Here is a 20,329-nt window from a genome sequence, read left to right on the forward strand (position 1 = left end):
CTTTTCTTCAAAATGCAAAAACAACACTTTCTGCCCTGTAGCGGATAAATATTATGTTAAAAATATGCCGCTTTTGCTGGGATATAGTAAATTTTCTGGGCATTCCGAAAACATGCACAACTGAAAATTGACATATGACATTGTTAAAAAGAGTGAGCGATATGGGATCGAAAGCAGATGGGATACTGCAGTAACAAAAAACGCGCTAAGAGTGTCAGAAATGAAAACTCCAAGGAGGATATCTGGTGAAAGTCTACAAGACGGAATAAGGAACACCAGGAAAAGGGAAATATGCGAGATCAAAGATGTAAATACTCAAACTTCCATATTCTTCTTCATTTATGTAAAAATATATATATGTAAATAAGTGGAAATACCCAGATTTTATATAATGTGTGTGAGCACCCTGATATTTCACGATCACATAGAGGCAGTCAGTGGTAATGCATTGAAAATACTAGGATTTGTTCTGCGTACTGCCAGGGTTTTCGAAAATACCCGCGTGCTGAGAACTCTTTATAACTCCTTGGTGCGAAGTAGACTCGAGAGTGGCTCGATGATTTGGGGGCCACACGAGCTTAAGTACTCTCTTATGGTAGAGAAAGTCCAAAAGAAGTTTTTGAGGTATCTCTACATGAGAGAGTACGGATATTATCCTTGGCTCTACCCGACCCAGTTTCTCCAGGGTATGCTTGGCTACAATAGTTTAGAGACTAGAAGGAATGTGTATTTGATTACGCATTTTTATCGACTGTTGCGTGGTATGATCGATAATCCTGAAATTATCCGGAACATTGGTCTGTATGTTCCTGATAGTTACCTAAGACAGCGTCGACATAGATTGTTTCACATTCCTATACACAGGACCAACCTGCCGATGGTTATGCCTGTAAGGAAGAGCTACCGCTATGTTGAACAATATCACATCGGATGTTGATCTGTTCCATGTGTCCGAAGGAGTTTTCCGAAGCGGGATTCTTCTACACATTTAAGTCTTCTTGCTTACTTTTAGTATATACGCCTTGAATATTGTTTGTTATGTATATATAATTTTTTTGTTGAATAAATTGATTTCAATTGAATTGAATAAAATAAAGTATTTAAAACGTTTTAAAAATGTCAGCAATTTAAAAAATATTGTTACTGACATCTATGAAATGTTACGTTAACCTATTAGTGCCATCTAGGGATTAAATAAAGCGCTCAATTTAGTATACAAAAATATCAACAGGTGTCAGTAATCATAATAGTTTTACTAAAAACCTATAGATGTCTAGCGCAATCATAAATGTTTTAATTTTTAGTTACATATTTTCTTATGTATTACTTAGTTGCAATTTGAACTCAGTACTTTCGTAAATAATAATAAAAATATAACCAAAAGTATTGAAAACCTTATTTTTATACATTCAAATACACAACAGGCATTTTTTATTTCACGTTCGGGTATTATTTATATTAGAATATTTCTATATAGTGTGAGATTTTCGGATAGAAAAAAAATCAGAATGAAGAAGAGGCGCCCTCTCTTTTTCAAACAGCACCTTCACCTAGTAAGGAGCAAAGGGTAAAAGGTCATACAGGGAATGAAAATATTTTTTTCAGCAGAGTTTTGAGGGTTATAATATAATAATAATTTAAACTAACTAATTAACCATCACGCCGCTCCCGCAGGGGTAGGGGCAGAGATAATAGAACGCCATACCACCCTGTATTTGCAAACATACTTCGCCTCTTCCACATTCGTTCATCTCCTCATAAGTACCAGCCGATTATTTTGACTCCTGATCCGGCCGCTTTCAAGTATTTGCCATACCTGATTGAGCCAAGTTTTCCTCGGTCTTCTTCTGCTTCTTTTTCCAACTACGTTTGCCTCATAAATTTGTTTAACCGTTCTTAGTGTGGAAACACTCTCATACGTTCCACACGTCCAAACCTTCTCAACACACTTTTCATAATTTTAACGATAATGCTTATCTCAGCCTAGCATTCTTTCCTTATTTCACCATTTGAACATCTATCAAACATCGTTTTGCCGCACATTCGCCGGAGGGATCGCATCCCGACTGCATTCACAGTCTGCTTTCGTCCTTCTTTTGCCATAAGGGTTGGAACCAGGACTCCGTTGTGTACAGCCAGTTTAGCCTTCGTATAATATAACTTTATTTTATATTTTGTGTTGTAATATTTGAAATTTCAATATAATATCTTTTGATATAATCAATATTTTCGCCTTCGTACAAGCGTTGTTTTCGTAAGTTAGTAACGAATGACGCCACAGAAACGAATCCACACTACTACTATTACAGCTCGATTAAGCAGATACATAAAGGAATACGCCCCATAACAGCGTAAAACGTTATTTCCAAAGTTGGCAATGAATGACGTCACAGAAACGATGGAGTTTTTTTTAATATTGATAACATTGCTAAATTATGTTGATGTCTATGGTATAACACAAATGATAGTGTAGTGGTAAACAAACAATCCACACTACTACTATTACAGCTCTATAAACCATAAATAATAAACCATATGACGTCATTTTCGTTCGATGATGGAAATTTGATGACGTATGCGAACGCTTTATTAAAATATGTAAAGTTTATACCTTCATATCTCCCTTAGTTCTCTACAGATTTCAATAAGAATGCTACCGATAGTCTCGTGATTTTTCATATTAATTTATTAGCCAATAATAACACATCATGAGATATCCCTATTCTTTTATAAGGAATTTTTATATACAACATTTTGTCCAAATACTTGTTCACAAATCTGGATTATCTCCAATTATAGGAGTTTTTTTCATATTATTTTTGACATCTCATCCAAGATGAAGAAGAATTTTAAAACATTGTTCTTGAATTACTAGAAGTTCACTAGACACATCTCGGCTGTCCAAATTTAAAACACAGACATTTTTTGTAGTAGTTTTTTTTTGCACTTTTGGACTAAGTAGACTCTACTTAGTCCATAAATGCAAAAAAAAAACTACTACAAAAAATGTCCCTTACTGTGTTTTAAATTTGGACAGCCGATCTATTGGTGAGATGAAAAGAAGCTTTTTATTAAGCAGAATTGAAAAATTGGTTCATATATATAGAACTTCCAAGAATTTGAGTAGTGTGGTTGTCAATAATGGGTAGAATTGGTGAATGTTACACGTGTGTAAAGTTGTCAGAAAATAATATGAAAATAATCCCTGTAATTGGAAATTGTCCAGATTTTGTGAACAAGTATTTAGACACACTCAAAATGTTGTAGGTAACCAATTTTTTAGTTAAGTTAGTAGCAGAATTCAATCACCGACCTACCACCGTAGAGGTAACACGCCTTTCCACGCCTGATTTTTTTAAAGGTTGTAAATTTGATATTTTTTTAGATTATACATATATGTATTGATTTTTTTTTAAACTTTTAACCTTTCAATAAATTTCTTTTAAAACCATATATTAATTCTTTCAGAAAAAATCACTGACAAAAAATGTTACCTGGATTTAAAGATAATGTTACACGTGTGTAAAGTGATCACATAAACCAGCCCATGACAGTCGTCAGCCCCGTAAATGCCCAGACTTCCATATTCTTCTTCATCTTGATCTTTGATGAGATGTCAAAAAATAATTCATTCATTCAAACCCTTATCCGCACCCCAATGGCGCATAGGGCACTGCATTATATATAAATGCAGTGTTATCTTAATCGTTAACACGTGAAGGAAAGGTGATCAGCCCTCCGCTTCGGGTATCAGTCCAGGGTAATATTGAATAAATATTAGAGTGAAAAATCACTTATACTTATTTGATCCCCCCTGACCTCCAGAACGGTATGACCATTACACTACGGAGGCGGACAAAATAATATGAGTTTTTATAATGCAAATTGTCTGCCTCCGTAGTGTAATGGTCAGCACGCTCGGCTACCATTCTGGAGGTCCCGGGTTCGATTCCCAGGGGGGTTCAAATAAATATTTGTGATTTTTTCACTGTAATATTTATTCAACACTACCCTGGACTGGTACCTGAAGCGGAGGGTTGATCACCTTTCCTTCGGGTGTAAACGATCAAGATAACACTGTGTTCATATGAAGCAGTGCCCTATGCACCATTGGGGTGAGGATAAGGGTTTAAAAAAAAATAATGCAAAGTTGTTGTATTGGTAATAGATGTCGAGAAGGAATGAGTAGTAAGTGTCGCGCTGTGATGATTCCGATGGGGTGGTTGTGTGAGGGGATGACGGACTCTAAAATCGATTGCCGCTCACTGATTCATACTTAATTCCACCCTAATAATATCGCGTCATTATTATTATGAATTACCGAGTTCTCATCGGTAAACGCTCGACGAAATATTATTTTTTTGACATTTCACGATCAAGATAACTCTGCGTTTATATGACGCAGTGCCCTATGCACCATTGGGGTGCGGATAAGGGTTTTATTATTATTATTATTAGTCTAGATCAGTACTCTTCAACCAATGTGCTGTAAGCCGGATTTATTCTATTTGACTTTTTACAATTTTAGATTGTATTTTTAGATGAATACACAATGGCAATAATTATTTTTTATAATAATATGAAAAATTTTCAATATTTTGAGTGCGTCCAAATGCTTGTTCACAAATCTGGATTATCTCCAATTATAGGAGTTATCTTTCATATTATTTTTTGACATCTCATCAAAGATGAAGAAGAAAATGGAAGTCTGGGCATTTACGGGGCTGACGACCGTCATAGGCTGGTTTAAATGATCACAGTTGTAATATTCACGAATTCTACCCATTATTTTAACATTAACTCAGTCAGCAGCAAATTTAAAATGGAAGGAACTATTCATATTTATTCGGTATTTGGACCATCAACACTTCGTTGTGGGTGAAACGGGTATCATAGTTACGAACTCAAGTATTTTTAAGCTTTTTTTTGACATCTCATCAAAGATGAAGAAGAATATGAAAATCTGGGCATTTTACAGGGCTTACGGCCGTCATAGGCCCGGTCAAGTGATCACTTTACACACGTGTAATATTCACCAATTCTACCCTTGATTGACGACCACACTAATCAAATTCTTGGAAGTTCTATATATATGAACCAATTCAGAAACATTGTTCTTGAATCACTAGAACTTCACTAGAGACATCTATTGGTGAGATGAAAAGAAGTTTTTTACTGAGCAGAAAAAATATACATAATTTTTTCAATATATTTCCTTTGCGTGCGTTGTATACGACCTCTTGCGTGGTCGTCCGCGTTCTGATATTGCATTCTGCGAATTTTTCCCCTAAAAGAATTCGTCATTTTACTAGATCGGCCATGTGTATTTTATATATTAATACAATGTTTTGCAGGGGGAAGTGTTGATGAAATACAAGTCCGTTGAACGTTGAACCGCCGCGTGTTGAAACGCAGAGCGGAACTCGCGATACGAGCGCTGGGCGCCAGGAGCTAGGAGACAGTAGTTATGTGTATGGCCCACCTAGCAATACGCAAAGCCTAGCCGGGCTAAAATCAATATTTACGACTCGCCTTCCGACTCGTATTGTAGTTTATTTTTTACACCGCCTCCCCGGGATCATATTATATCACCCAGCCCCGCACAGCGGAGGCCATCTTGTCTTTGTCGAGATGATGCCCGTATTTGTTTAATTATGAAACCCTTCTTGTAAATATAAAATAAAATATAAAATAAAATAAAACTGAGCATAAAAATCTCTAATGTGGAGTTCCTGTAGGTAATTAGAAAGATTTTAATTTTGTTTATTTTTTTATTAAAAGTAAAGATAACAAAAATGTGTACGTATTATTTACAAAAATATGACAACTCCTTTCCATATTTTTTTATTTATATATAAATCAAAAAATCGTCGATATTTAATTGTATGTTTTCGGAATGCCTATAAAATGTAGTATATCCCAGCAAAAGAGGCATATTTTTAACTTAATATTTACCCGCTACAGGGCAGAAAAAGGCTCATAATTAGAAATAGGTATCAAATTGTGGTAGAGAGAGCTCGAACCGAGAAACTCTGACAAACCACGGGACCACAATCCGACAAATTATTATATTAAATTATAATAATGTGTCCTGGGTTTTTCCCTGCCGAGGGCACATTTTACAATACTTGTTTATGAAACTGTATATAGTTTACCATAATTTACTCTTAGAAGAGTAAATTGTTAATTACATGCAATCAAATACTACATGGTGGAATCTATTTCTGATATATCCACATTATACACATATATATACATATATACATATATATATATATATATATATATATATATATATATATATATATATATATATATATACATATATATATATATATATATATATATATATATATATATATATATATATATATATATATATATATATATATATATATATATATATATATATATATATATATATATAAATTAATATATATATATATATATATATATATATATATATATATATATATATATATATATATATATATATATATAATATATATATATATATATATATATATATATATATATATATATATATATATATATATATATATATAATATAATATATATATATATATATATATATATATATATATATATATATATATATATATATATATATATATATATATATATATATATATATATATATATATGTATATATATATATATATATATAAATTTATATATATATATATTTATATATATATATATATATATATATATATATATATATATATATATATATATATATATATATATATATATATATATATATATATATATATATAATAAATAAGGGAAATTCTATCCCAGAAACGTGTGCGATATGAAGATTTTCAGGTAAAATTGAGCGAATTCATAGGATATTCATATGACTCACCTCACCGTGTCAAGACTTATCATTATTTTTTGACATCTCATCAAAGATGAAGAAGTGGAAGTCTGGGCATTTACGAGGTTAACGACCGTCATAGGCTGGTTTAAGTCATCGCTTTACACACGTGTAACATTTACCAATTCTACCCATTATTGACAACCACATTTCTCAAATTCTGGGAAGTTCTATATATCGTAGTCATACAGGAGAAAGTGACCAAGTGCATTTTTTTAGAAAACCGTGACATTGACTATTTGATATCTTACTAGCTTAATATTGCCCTGAAAAACGTCCAAAAGGATTTTTACCTTGTAAGTATAATATAATGACTTGGTAAAAATGACTAACTGTATTGATGTATTAATTTTAAATCAAACACAGATTTTTTGAGTCTTCTAAGTTGTATTTTATTAAAAAAATATATTGTGCCAATTGTATCGCTTTGTTAGGGCATTATCAAACGAATGCCAAAACATTCGACAAAAATTCATCGTAGACTCAAAAAAATTGTGTTTTATTTAAAATTAATACATAAATTAAAATGGAGTTCTACAAATTAAACGCCAAATCAATAAATAAACTGTATTGATGTTTTTTTATTGCCAAGCAAAAGTGACTTAAATGGGGCTTCCTGAACATTTTACGTTTTGGTAGTTGGTCACTTTCTCCTGTACGACTACGGTATATGTACCAATTTAGAAACTTTGTTCTTGAATCACTAGAACTTACCGTATCAAGACTTAGTGTGTTGAGCAGAAATACTTATATGCCGAAATTCTTGTATGCTAAAGTGTGGGGCGTCAGAAAAGTGTCGGCTGAGTGAGAAAAGCGTCGACAACTCTTTAATTCGTATTTTTTTCTATCCTAAGATGTGGCCGTCGCATCGGGCGGGAAATTGTAGCCCGGAAAGGTATGGAAATGAGGATTTTCCGGTAAAATTCAGCGAATTCATGAGATATTCATATGACTCATCTCACCGTATCATGACTTAGTGTGTTGAGCAGAAATACTTATATGCCGAAATTCTTGTATGCTTAAGTGTGGTACGTCTCGGCCGGGTCAGAAAAGCGTCGACATCTCTTTGATTCGTCATATTTTCTATCCCAAGATATGCCCGTCGCATCGGGCGGGAAATTTTAGCCCGGAAAGGTGTGCGACACGCCGGTGTTGGCGCGAGCGCGGGTCGCCAGGAGCCGTCGCCCCGTTCGGCCGTATCGGAAATAAAGAATATTATCATCTCCCTCGGCCGGCTATGATTCTCTCCACTCTCCACTCTCCATTCTCCATTCCACATTCCGCCCGCCGAGTTGTTATTTGTGCTGGTGTAAGTGAATCGATAAAACCGGGTGATGGGACGCCCGGCGTATCGTACTCTACCCGAGCCTGGCTGCCAAAGTACGAATTTTTGTAGCTTCGTATTAATGATACAGCGATTATACACCGATCAAAATTATATACTACTACTACTACCATCACGCCGTTTCCCCGCAGGGGTAGGCAGAGAGGATGGAACGCCAAACTCTTCTGTCCTGACATACACTCCTAGCCTCCTTCACATCCATACATCTAGTCATACATGCCCTCCGATTACGCAGACTTTTGACACCGCCAGATTTTAGGTTCTGATTGATCTGATCGTGCCAAGTCTTTTTCGGTCGTCCACGTTCTGTTTTCCCTCTCACATTCGCCACATATATTTTCTTAGTCATTCTCTCGCTATCCATTCGCTCCACATGTCCATACCACCGCAAAGAGCTCTTTCTAATCTTTTCAATTATTCCTCGTTCAGCCTTACATTCCTTTCTTATATCGTCGTTTTTAATTCTGTCATACAATGATTTTCCACACATTCGTCTGAGGGAGCGCATTTCAACAGCATTCACTCTGCTTTCATCCTTCCTTTGCCAGTTCCATGTTTCGCTTCCATACATTAGTGTCGGTACTAGCACGCCGTTGTGAACCGCTAGCTTAGCTTCCATGGACATATTCTTATTCCCAATCACTCTGTTAAAAGCACCATTTATTCTATTCCCTGCATTCACTCTTCTCTCAATATCCTTATCCACTTTTCCATCCCTTGTGAACATGCTTCCTAGATATAAAAATTCTTGCACCTGTTCTAGGGATTCATTGTGCACGATAATCTTGCATTCTGTCAAATCTTTCTCTCTTTCAAACACCATGACCTTTGACTTACCTTCATTCATTGCCAGATCATTTTCCATACATACATCGTACATTCTTGACACTATAAGTTGCAAATCCTCCGCGCTGCTCGCTAGCAGTACGGCGTCATCCGCATACAGCAAGCAACTAACAGTTATATTCATCATTTTCGCTCCGACTCCCATACTTTCAATCTCTTTCATACAATGGTCCATATAAAGATTAAACAACCATGGTGACATTACACATCCCTGCTTTACGCCTTTGGATATTGCAAACCATGATGTAATGTCCCCATTCACTCTTATACTAGCTGTGCTGCCCTCGTAGAGGGAAGCAACTGCTTGTATAAGCTTATTGTCTACTCCATATTTTTCCAGCACGCTCCATAATTTTATCCTATCAACCTTATCATACGCTTTCTGCAAATCCACGAAAGCACAGAAGAGTTTCTGATTTTTAGCCAAAAACTTTTCCGTCAGCATTCGTAGTGCAAAAATTTGATCTGTGCAACCTCTTCCACTCATAAAAGCACCTTGCACATCCCAAATCCGTTCTTTCGTCACCATTCTAACTTTTTCAATTATAATCTTACTATAGAGTTTACCGACAGAGCTTAGCAGGCTTATCGCCCTATAATTCCCACACTCTGCGCGAGATCCCTTTCCCTTGAATAGAGGCATGATTACTGCCCGTCTCCAATCCAGAGGTGTGTATCCTTCCTCAAGACACAGGTTAAATAGTCTGTGAATCCATGTGAGAGTGGTCAGTCCACCACATTTTACAAACTCTATAGCAATACTATCATACCCAACAGCCTTACCGTTCCGCATTAATTTTAAGGCATTCGTTATTTCTGACATACTTATCTCACATACCATACCCTCACTCACCCTTGCCTCTATGGGTGTCTCGGTGGAGACATTGCCGTTACTTTCATAAATTTCCATAAAGTATTCTTTCCATCTTTCTTTCATTTCACTTTCATTCGTCAATATTTTACCATCATTTGATTTGATAACTTTCATACCTCCATTTTCAGTCTCATTCTTTGCGTTCTTTACCTCTTTCCAGAAAAGCTTAATGTTTTCTTGAAAGTGGGTTGACATTTTCATACCTTCTTCTCTCTTTAGACGATCTTTCCGTTCTTTTACTCCCATTTTCACTTTTCTCTTACATTCTTTATACCGATCTTTCATTATTTTAAAAAGTTCACTCTTAACATCGTTAACTGCTAACATATTTAGCCAAGCATTCTTCTTCTCAGAGACAAGTCCTTTCATGCCCTCATCCCACCATGCATCTCCTTTTTTTCTACCTTGGATCGCAACTCCACATACACTCTTTGCTGACTCATACATACACGATTTGATGTGCTCCCAGGTATCGTCTACATTCATATCCATATTCCTTACATTCAATCTTTCATTCACTTCCCTTTCATACGACTTACTTACATTCTCGACTTGTAGTTTTTCAACTCTGACTCTAGATGAAACCGGAACAATTTTGTTCCTGGACCGCCATCCACGGAACAGAATTACTCTCGATACGACGAGGAAATGGTCCGACTCCATTTCAGCCCCTCTAAATACTCTCGTATCGATTGTATTTCTCCTCAATCTCGAGTCAACAACAACATAATCGATTATGGTCCTTTCATTCCCTCTCTCCCACGTATACTGATGGATCCCCTTGTGATCGAAAAAAGTATTCGAAATAAAGAGGTTCCATTCCAGACACAACTCGAGCAGACTATTCCCATTACCATTCGTTCTGTTATCACCAAACATACCTAAGGCTGATTCGAAGCCATCCCTCCGAGTGCCTACCCATCCGTTAAAATCACCTGCTAGAATCACTCTTTCATTCGATCTTCTATTTGTCAGCACTTCTCTTACACTCTCCCAGAACTCTCGTTTCACATCCTCAGAAGATGAGTTCACAGGAGCATACCCTATTACGATAAGGATACTCGTGACTCCAATCTTGAAGGAGATCCACATGAGCCTGGCACTTATACATTTGTATTCTTTCATACACTCTACCATTCTTGGGGATAGTAGCGCCGCGACGCCCTGACTCGCCCGCTCTGTGTCCTGTACTCCAGACCACAGAACAAGCGTGTCATTATGCTCCAACGTACCACTTCCCCTTTTCATGCATTCGCTTACACACACAATGTCTAGAGCTTTGCTCTTCATACTTTCGCACAACTCATTCATCTTCTTATCCATTCCTCCTCGGATATTCCAAGCGCCTATGCGGCATTCCATCCTCCTCTTTGCACCCCCGCGAGAGACGCTGCATAGTGGGTGGTGAGCCTCACTGCTACGTAACGGCATTCTCTCGCACAACTTTTATTATCCTATTTGCACATACTTAAACTTATAAATTCATTAATTGTTCAATTATAGATACACTAATATACAAAGAACATGTACTAATATAAGCTTAAAATTATATCAAAAGTAACACTAAAAACAAAACTCAAATCATCCACTTATCCCTTAACACACTGTTTATAATATATTGTTTAAGTTTATGGTCTAACCTAAAACGTTCACTGTTTATTTTCACTTTTTATATATATATATATATATATATATAAAAATTATATATATATATATATATATATATATATATATATATATATATATATATATATATATATATATATATATATATATATATATATATATATACATTTATATATATATATATATATATATATATATATATATATATATATATATATATATATATATATATATATATATATATATATATATATATATATATATATATATATATATACATATATATACATATATATCGCTCACTCCTTTCAAGAACGTCATAAATCAAAAAAGTATCAAGCCACTTATTACTATTATTATTTACTGTGCAACAGATCTTTTTAGGTAAAATCTGGCGGTTTTTTCTCCATTAATTTTTTTTTTGTATATTTAAAAAAAATAGTTAAACAATACATTTTCTTCAAAATGCAGAAACAACGCTTTCAGCCGTGTACCGGGTAAATATAAAGTTAAAAATATGCCTCTTTTGCTGAGATATAGTACATTTTCAGGGCATTCCGAAAACATGGACAACTGAAAATTGACGATTTTTGATTTATGACGTTCTTGAAAGGAGTTAGCGATATGTAGTTTGTAGTATAGCCGTTTCATATAACTTTGCTGAACAAATCCTAGCTTGATTTCGGTGCATATGGCTACAGTAGGTGGCTGGTGAGTCATGTGCTAACTAATTAACTAACTTATTTGTATAAAGACCGCCGACTCTTTCTTTTTTTTCATATTTATATTATTTTTTTTCTTTTCTTCTTCTTATTTCCTTTTGTTTTTAAATAAAAACATTATTATTTTTTTATTTAACATAAAAACTATGAAAAAATACGTGCTTTCTTGAATATAGGTACATACTGTTACGCAAAAATTGGTAGATATCACGTTTTGAGGAAAAAAATAAATAGTCAGTTTAATCATACATCGTTTTGCCCAGATTCTCATTTTTACTGCATTCCATCTATTTTCAACCTTATTTTGCAAACCCCATGCTTCATTAGGGTTGTTACCAAGACTCTTATGTCGATTTATGCAACACCGCTTATCATGGTCCTACTGAGGCTCCAACTTTAAGTTTTATGGCCTATTCTTGCTTGTGAGTGTGTTTACTCTTTATGTTTAAAGTTACTACAATATTATGTAATTCTTGAGTAGAACTGTTGTAATTTTGGACATATCGCTCACTCCGTTCAAGAACGTCATGAATAAAAAAACTGATTTTTCAGGAGAAGGTTTTTAAAGTTTAAAAATTTAATACAATGTATTAAAAATAAATATCAAGCCACTTATTGATCTTTTTACTGTGCTACAGATCTTTTTAGGTAAATCCTGAAGGTTATTTCTCCATTTGGAAAATATTTAGTATATTTAAAAAAATTATTTAACAATACCTTTTCTTCAAAATGCGAAAGTGTCCTGTAACGGGTAAATATTATGTTAAAAATATGCTGCTTTTGCTGGGATATAGTATATTTTCTGGGCATTCCGAAAACATGCAAAACTGAAAATTGTCAATTTTTGAAATATGACGTTGTTGAAAGGAGTGAGCGATATGTAACACTACACTCACCCACACTAGTATGCCTTCGTAGATTAGTGGTGAACACTTTTGGCTACCGTGCTGGATGTCTCGGGCTCGATTTAAAGCTCCTTTTAACTCAATGTTTATTTAATATTACCATGGACTAGTATCTGAAGCGTAAGAGACTGGTCACCTTTATTTCATATATGTAATTGACGATCAACATCACATGGCATCAATATGGGTTAGAAAAAGAAGCCCACTCACACTTGAGAAGAATTGGTTATAAAATTAACTGGGAACCTGATAAGGGGTGTTGCATAAGCCGTAGCTAGACATTAGAACCACTTGGAGATTAGGTAGCTCGTTACTTATTTTTCTACTTCTAACCCTTGTCGCACCATAGTGCATAGGGCACTGCATCGTACTGAACCAGTGTTATCTAGACACTTACTTAAAAGCAAGATGATCAAGCTTGCGCTTCAGGTACCAGTCCAAGGAGATATACACTAGTGAGTATATTTTAGTGAAAATTTGGTGTAGTCGTGCCAAGTCTTTTGCTAACTAACTAACTAACAATCACGCCGTTGCCCCGCAGGAATAGGCAGAGAAAATCGAACGCCACACCACTCTGCCTTTGCAAATATTCTTCGCCTCTTCTACATTCATGCATCTCCTCATACATACCCGACGATTATTACGACGCCTGGGCCCGGCCGCTTTCAAGTATATGTATATGTATATGTATATGTATATGTATATGTATATGTATATGTATATGTATATGTATATATATATATATATATATATATATATATATATATATATATATATGTATATGTATATGTATATGTATATGTATATGTATATGTATATGTATATATATATATATATATATATATATATATATATATATATATATATATATATATATATATATATATATATATATATATACATACATACACATATTGCTGCCGGGATTCGAACCTGCTGCCTTCAGCACGGCAACCTAGAGCGCTAACCGCTACACCTTGAACGTGGACAGCGTCGAGGAGGAAAACAGCTTACTCATTCAACATAAGAAAGCCGCGAGTGCGGGAAGAGTGGTACAGAGGGCGTATGGAAATTTTATAGTTGCAAGAAAACGGCCATATCTCGAGCGCCGGAGCTCGAATCGCGGAAAGGAGATTACCGTTGTGACGGGCGGACAATTCTAGCCCGGATAGATGTGCAATACCATGGGTGTGCATGCAGAGGGCCCCGCGGCGGGCGCGGGCACACGTCAAGCTGTCATTTGCTATCGTTTCCCGCCCGATCGGATTCGGATTTGGAGTCGTATAAAATGGCCGCCGCGTCGCGCGTATGGCGCGGGGGGACTTGTAGCGAATATCGACTGGCTGAGTCCATTTTACGTGTAATATCGGTGGATTTGAGCGGCGGATGGGATCGGTTGGTCTCTTTTGATGAAGGAGGGCCGAGGGCCGGGCGGCGGCGGCGGCGGCGCGCGGGGGGCTCCATCAGTTGTTGGCCGCAGGCCGTCGCGGGGAGAGAGACGTCTAGGCCGGTATTACACGCGCGGATTACCTACTCCCCAAATTTGTTTGAAAAAATAGCAAAAAAAGTCGACGGGTGAGACGAAAATGAACGTAACCACATTTTTTATTTAATTTTTCGATTCGGAATTCACTTTGTGGTAAAATTGATCCATTTTTCAAAAGTCAAAAACTTCAACATTTTGAAATAAAAGAAATTCATAAAAATATAAATAATAAATCCATAATTAACAATATTACAATGACAAAAGCCTCTTCCCTATTTTTTTTAATTACATCTTTTTCCCGACAGAATGAAAGAATGGAAGGTTGATATAAGCACTATCCAACAAATTAAAAAATGTGTGTTGAGATGGTTTGGGCACGTGAAACGTATGAATGAGAAAGAACAGTTAAACAAATTTCTGGGGCAAATGTAGTTGGAAATAGAAACGGAGAAGACCGAGGAAAACTAGGCATGATCAAGTATTTCAAATGCTTGAAAATGGTCAGGTCAGGAGAGTAATTATCGGCGGGTATGTACTCTATAAGGAGATGCATGAATGTGGAAGAGGCGAAGGTTGTTTGCTCTGTTCTATTCTCTCTGCCTACCCCTGCCGAAAAGCGGCGTGATAATATTATTCTTTTTCTAACCCTTGTATATATGAAATGCATGTGAAGAAAGAAAGTTAAGGACTGTGGAAAGTTATTTATTTGAAGAAATAAATGTTTTACGTAAAAGAGAGGTTTAAAAATATAACAAACCAAGTTTTAATTGATAACTCAGCATAGATGAAGATGTGTATTGAAATGAGAATACCAAAGTCTGGGTATGGAAATACCAAGTTAGCACTATAAAGGGCTTACCACCTGTCAATGCAATGATTCAAGTGATCACTATTGACATTATTGAAAACCACATCACTCACATTTAGAAAAGTTTAATGTGTCCTAAGTGACAACACTTATTTTTGAAGGATTAATCTAAATTAAAATGTATGACATACAAAGGTTATGTTAAAATACAAGTCGTTTAAAAAACAAGTTGCGACAGCGTGGGGGTCGCACCTAGAACCTCAAAGTACATATATAAAACGTAAATAAATATCATTTTATCGTTTTACTTATTTAAAGAACCCAATCATTTTAAAATTCTGTTTAAATCTGTGATAAATCTCAATAACTTTTTTGTAATCTGGGAAACGAACCCGCGACACTGTTCCCAGTCCAACGTTTACCATGCGCCTATCGCGAAGAATTTATATTTGATTACAGAAAAAAATGTATTTGAAAAAATAAATAAAAAATATTTGACGAACATGTATAATTGGTATTTGTTAAGTACACCTTAATGTTTCTCCAAATAACTCATTGTGAGACGGGTTTTGTTTCATTGCACGAGTGTAGGCTAGGTATGTATCGGTGCTATGTAGTAATACGGGCGGAGGGCGGCAGGGGCCGAGCGCGGGGCGGGGGGCAGTGACACCCCGCTCCGTCTCTCTCACGCGTGCGCGCCGCCCGTCGCGCCGTCCCGCTCGCACCCGCAGCCCGCTCTCTCACATAGGAACATAGGAGCCATCTTGCAGCAAGCCTCCGACCGCTTGTCTTTACTCCCAGTGACACCAGAATTTGGCAATTTCCCCTGTAATCGCGACAAATAACCGCCATTGCCGCCTGCGACAAATAAGAACAAACAAACATACAAAATTTCATAACCGTGCGTCGGCTTTCTATCACGTGCTCGAATCAAACGAATTGTTGACATAATTTATTGTTTTTTCCGATGTGTCTCTTTTAGTTTTAGTGTGTGAAATAATACGGATACGTCGGGCATGCTCGCCGCCGAGTCGGGTCCGGTGCCATGTCGCGTCTGCTTTTCGACCGTATCACCATTTTGAAGCCAAATCCGTCTAAATCGCGATAAAAATCGCAATCCCCGGGTGATTTGTCGAGATAATAGCCGTAGTGTCAGTGCCCCCGTGAAATTTGAGTGATTTGAGTGTCCAGTGGCCACAGCCCCTGAATGCTTTGTTTTCTCGGTGTGTTGTGCAATTATTGCAATTAACCACACATCAAATTGCATTCTACATTCAGAAAAAAACAAACAAATATCTGTGTATCGTGATTCCATCATTCTACAAGTGATTTTCATCCATCTATCCGTACCAAGGATTATTTCAAAACATAACCGGTAAGTTTCTCATTTAGATTGTTTTCCGAGTTACTTTCACCTTATATACGTAAATTAATCACGCCATAACATAATGCTTGAACCGCGTAAACAATGACTTCAGAGAAAAACAAAAATTGTGTAAAAAATAATGCATTGCTACCGTGGTATCCCAAAGGATAATCAAAGCGACCTCATACTTTTTCAAATTCTCCCGATACTCGTAAAAATAATATTAAAATCATCCCAAAATGATTTTAATTTTTGTATAATTCATTATTGCGAGGATTGTAAACATAATATGTTATATTGGATTACTCGATTGTCGATAATTTTAATCTATTAATGATTGTCAATCACTATTCTTGAATAGTCATTAAATATGGCGCCGGTCATACTCGTTCTCACATAAATGATGCACATCGGTCCATTTTGTTTGGTGGATACCTTTGTGCCGTGTCCGGAGTAGCAATACCTAAATTTAGCTTGCCAAGGAAATCGATAGCTTATCAGAGATATTTCTTTGTCTTACGAAGCACCTACTAACCGATATCGTACAAAAGAAATGTCGCGATCGACTTTCCGTTAAAACAAACATAAAACGCAAACTTTAAAGTATAATTGTACCCATATTGTTCCGTTTTCTCATCAAATCATTTTACACATAATCTTAATTTACGTTTATTAAAACAGCGTAATCAAATATTGATAAAATTGATTATGTTATACTTTTTTTGAGAAATGATGTTTCAGTACTTTTTGAATAAATATATAAATATTTTCTTTATGGTTATAATTTTGTGCAATTATTGCCTTTAAAAATTATTTTTTTACCACGAATGTGTATAAAAATAACATAATTATGAATGGACAGTTGTTAAAACAACACGTTATCTAGTTTTTTCGTAGTAAAATGACGCATACTAATTTGTTTCAAGTATTTTTGTTTACAAAAAAAATGAGATATGTTTTATCATTTTATTAAAATGAGGTAAGTACTTTGGCGCTTATTTTTCAAATATAATTTTGTTTTACTGGTAACTATTCTAATTCAAATTAAATCGGAATTCCTTCGCGCGGTGAGAATTGATTAAAAGGGGGCATACACGGTACGGTCATTGTTCCGTCTTTCTGGCATGATTTTAGTGTTTCTAGAAGCATCCGTATGTACATAATAATCCCGCAACGGCGTCGCGTCAGTTCGAACCGATTTGATTCATTTGCGCGAGTGTCGTGAGTCGTCGGGAGAAATATCTACAACTGCGAGTGTCTGTGTATACTGTACACATTTCATTGATTTTCATACCTTTATATTTTTTACCGGGCGTCTGTCCATCTGCTCCTCTAACTGAGACAAAATGATTGATTCGGAGCCTTTTAGAACAATTATAACAACCATTATACTTATAAATTGTGTATAATTATGAATTATACACAAATACTTTGCATTTCATAAAGGTATTGTCTAGTTATGAGTTTTGGAGACTTTTTCAGTGTTGATAAATCGCAAAGTTAAATGCTTGAATTATCGATTATACAAATTAAAATAATTAATTAAACCATTATTGTACAATAAGCGTAATTTTGATAAGATAATTAAAATAATATGCGGCAATTATAATTAATGACCATCATAAAATAATCATAGAAGTATTAGATTTTTCTAAAAAGTGGTTTGTTTGATATTTCAGGGCTATTTTTTGATGAGAGCAGCCATTTAAACAAATTTGAATTTATGCATTTAATTGTAACGTTCATTATGCTAATTCATGTTCACTCTCCATAAAATTGCTTCTTTGTGAGACTTTGATATATCTTGAAGATGATCTTCCGGAGTATTTATTTGTGTTTGTTAAAAGTTGGAACCAACACATTGTCGGTATTATAACATCCAACGATGAAACCATGTTATCTCGCTTGTTGATTACATATTATTGAAATAATAATTGCGTTAATTACATAAAGGTATGTGTGTGTATATCTTATAACCGCCACGTAATATCGCTCGGGTAATACAGAGGTCTAGAACCCTTTCATCTCGTCGACTATCGTTGACCTAGTGACCTTACATAATCAGGTGACCCTGAAAAGGTCTTAGATAGTCAGCTATAAATAAATACTACATAAATATGTTTACAGATATAACGTACTGAAAAAATAGAGGTTTACATGCCATTCTGCTGTGTTGGGGAAAAAAAAATTTTACTTAAAAAATTCTTTACGATCCATACAAAATTTTTATCACATCGCTCACTCCTTTCAAGAACGCCATAAATAAAAAAACTTGATTTTTCAGCAGAAGGTTTTTAAAGTTTAAAAATATAATAAAATGTATTAAAAATAAATATCGAGCCACTTATTGAACTTTTTACTGTGCAACAGATCTTTTTAGGTAAAACCTGAAGGTTTTTTTACATTTGAAAAATATTTAGTATATTTAAAAAAACATTAAACAATACCTTTTCTTCAAAATCCAAGACCACACTTTCTGCCATGTAGTATATAAATATTAAGTTAAAAATATTCCGCTTTTGCTGGGATATAGTACATTTTCTGGGCATTCCGAAACCATGCACAACTGAAAACTGACGATTTTTTATTTATGACGTTCTTGAAAGGAGTGAGCGACATATCGTCTATTATTCACATTTTCAATTGTGCCTGCGGTTTTGACGGTCATGGTTGCCTGTCGACCTCTATCTGCACCCTATGGTGCATATGGCACCGCATCCTATTGACGCGGTGTTAACTTGATTGTTGTGTGCATGTGACTCGGGTGTTTTTATTGTATATCTATCTAGCCCTGTAGGACGGTTACAGTGCACAAAATGCGATATTATTTTTATTCTTAGTATGCAGTGATGCAAGTTTGTACCAGACGTATATATATTATGTTGATGCGACACCGTATGTAAAGCCAAGTCTATATTTTAGAGTTGGGACGTTGAATGATGAAAGCTAATCGAAACACGTGGCGCAATAGATTTTAAGAAATAGTGGAATTTACCAAGCGAAATTTAAATTTAAAGTTTATTGTAATTGCTAATGCATTTAAATTCAGTGTATGTACTTTGGTCATAGCGATTAGTTGACATATTGTTACATTATCACAAATCTTTTCCGCATTAAATAATACAATGATATAAAAATAAATAAATAATTATATTTTATCGTTGACATAAATCATACGATATGTTTTTATATCTCATTTCCCCAGTTTGACGTATGTAATGAGGATGTAATGGCGATTTTTAAAAATAATAATAAATCCATTTTTATTTAAGTTTCACTTAGTAAAAACGAATTCTAGTGGTATTTAATAAGTAAAACAAAAATAAAAAAATTAATAGATTTTACCACAAAGTGATTGCCGAATCAATCAATAAAATAATAATTGTATTTTTCTGTTACAGCGTCTTGTTTTTTATACCAATAAATATAAAATATTAAAATAAAAAT

General features: G+C 34.9%; 1 protein-coding gene across 30 annotated transcripts in view; it reads left to right on the forward strand.

Annotated features, from left to right (window-relative positions):
• Nucleotides 1-16,260: 16,260 nt before the first annotated feature.
• Nucleotides 16,261-20,329, forward strand: part of tou (bromodomain adjacent to zinc finger domain 2B toutatis) — a 107,079-nt gene continuing 103,010 nt past the window's right edge. For 28 of the 30 annotated variants that reach the window (XM_088271099.1, XM_088271092.1, XM_088271097.1 and 25 more), the window contains exon 1: nucleotides 16,272-16,891. The gene's annotated coding sequence lies outside the window, so the exon portion shown is untranslated. Of the gene's footprint in view, nucleotides 16,892-20,329 lie in introns of all 30 variants that reach the window. The other 2 variants (XM_088271105.1, XM_088271116.1) reach the window with 2 other exon arrangements.

The sequence above is a fragment of the Brachycentrus maculatus genome, unplaced genomic scaffold (assembly GCF_059751285.1).
Source record: "Brachycentrus maculatus isolate JH-2025_06_01 unplaced genomic scaffold, ASM5975128v1 h1tg000420l, whole genome shotgun sequence".
Lineage (NCBI taxonomy): Eukaryota > Metazoa > Arthropoda > Insecta > Trichoptera > Brachycentridae > Brachycentrus > Brachycentrus maculatus.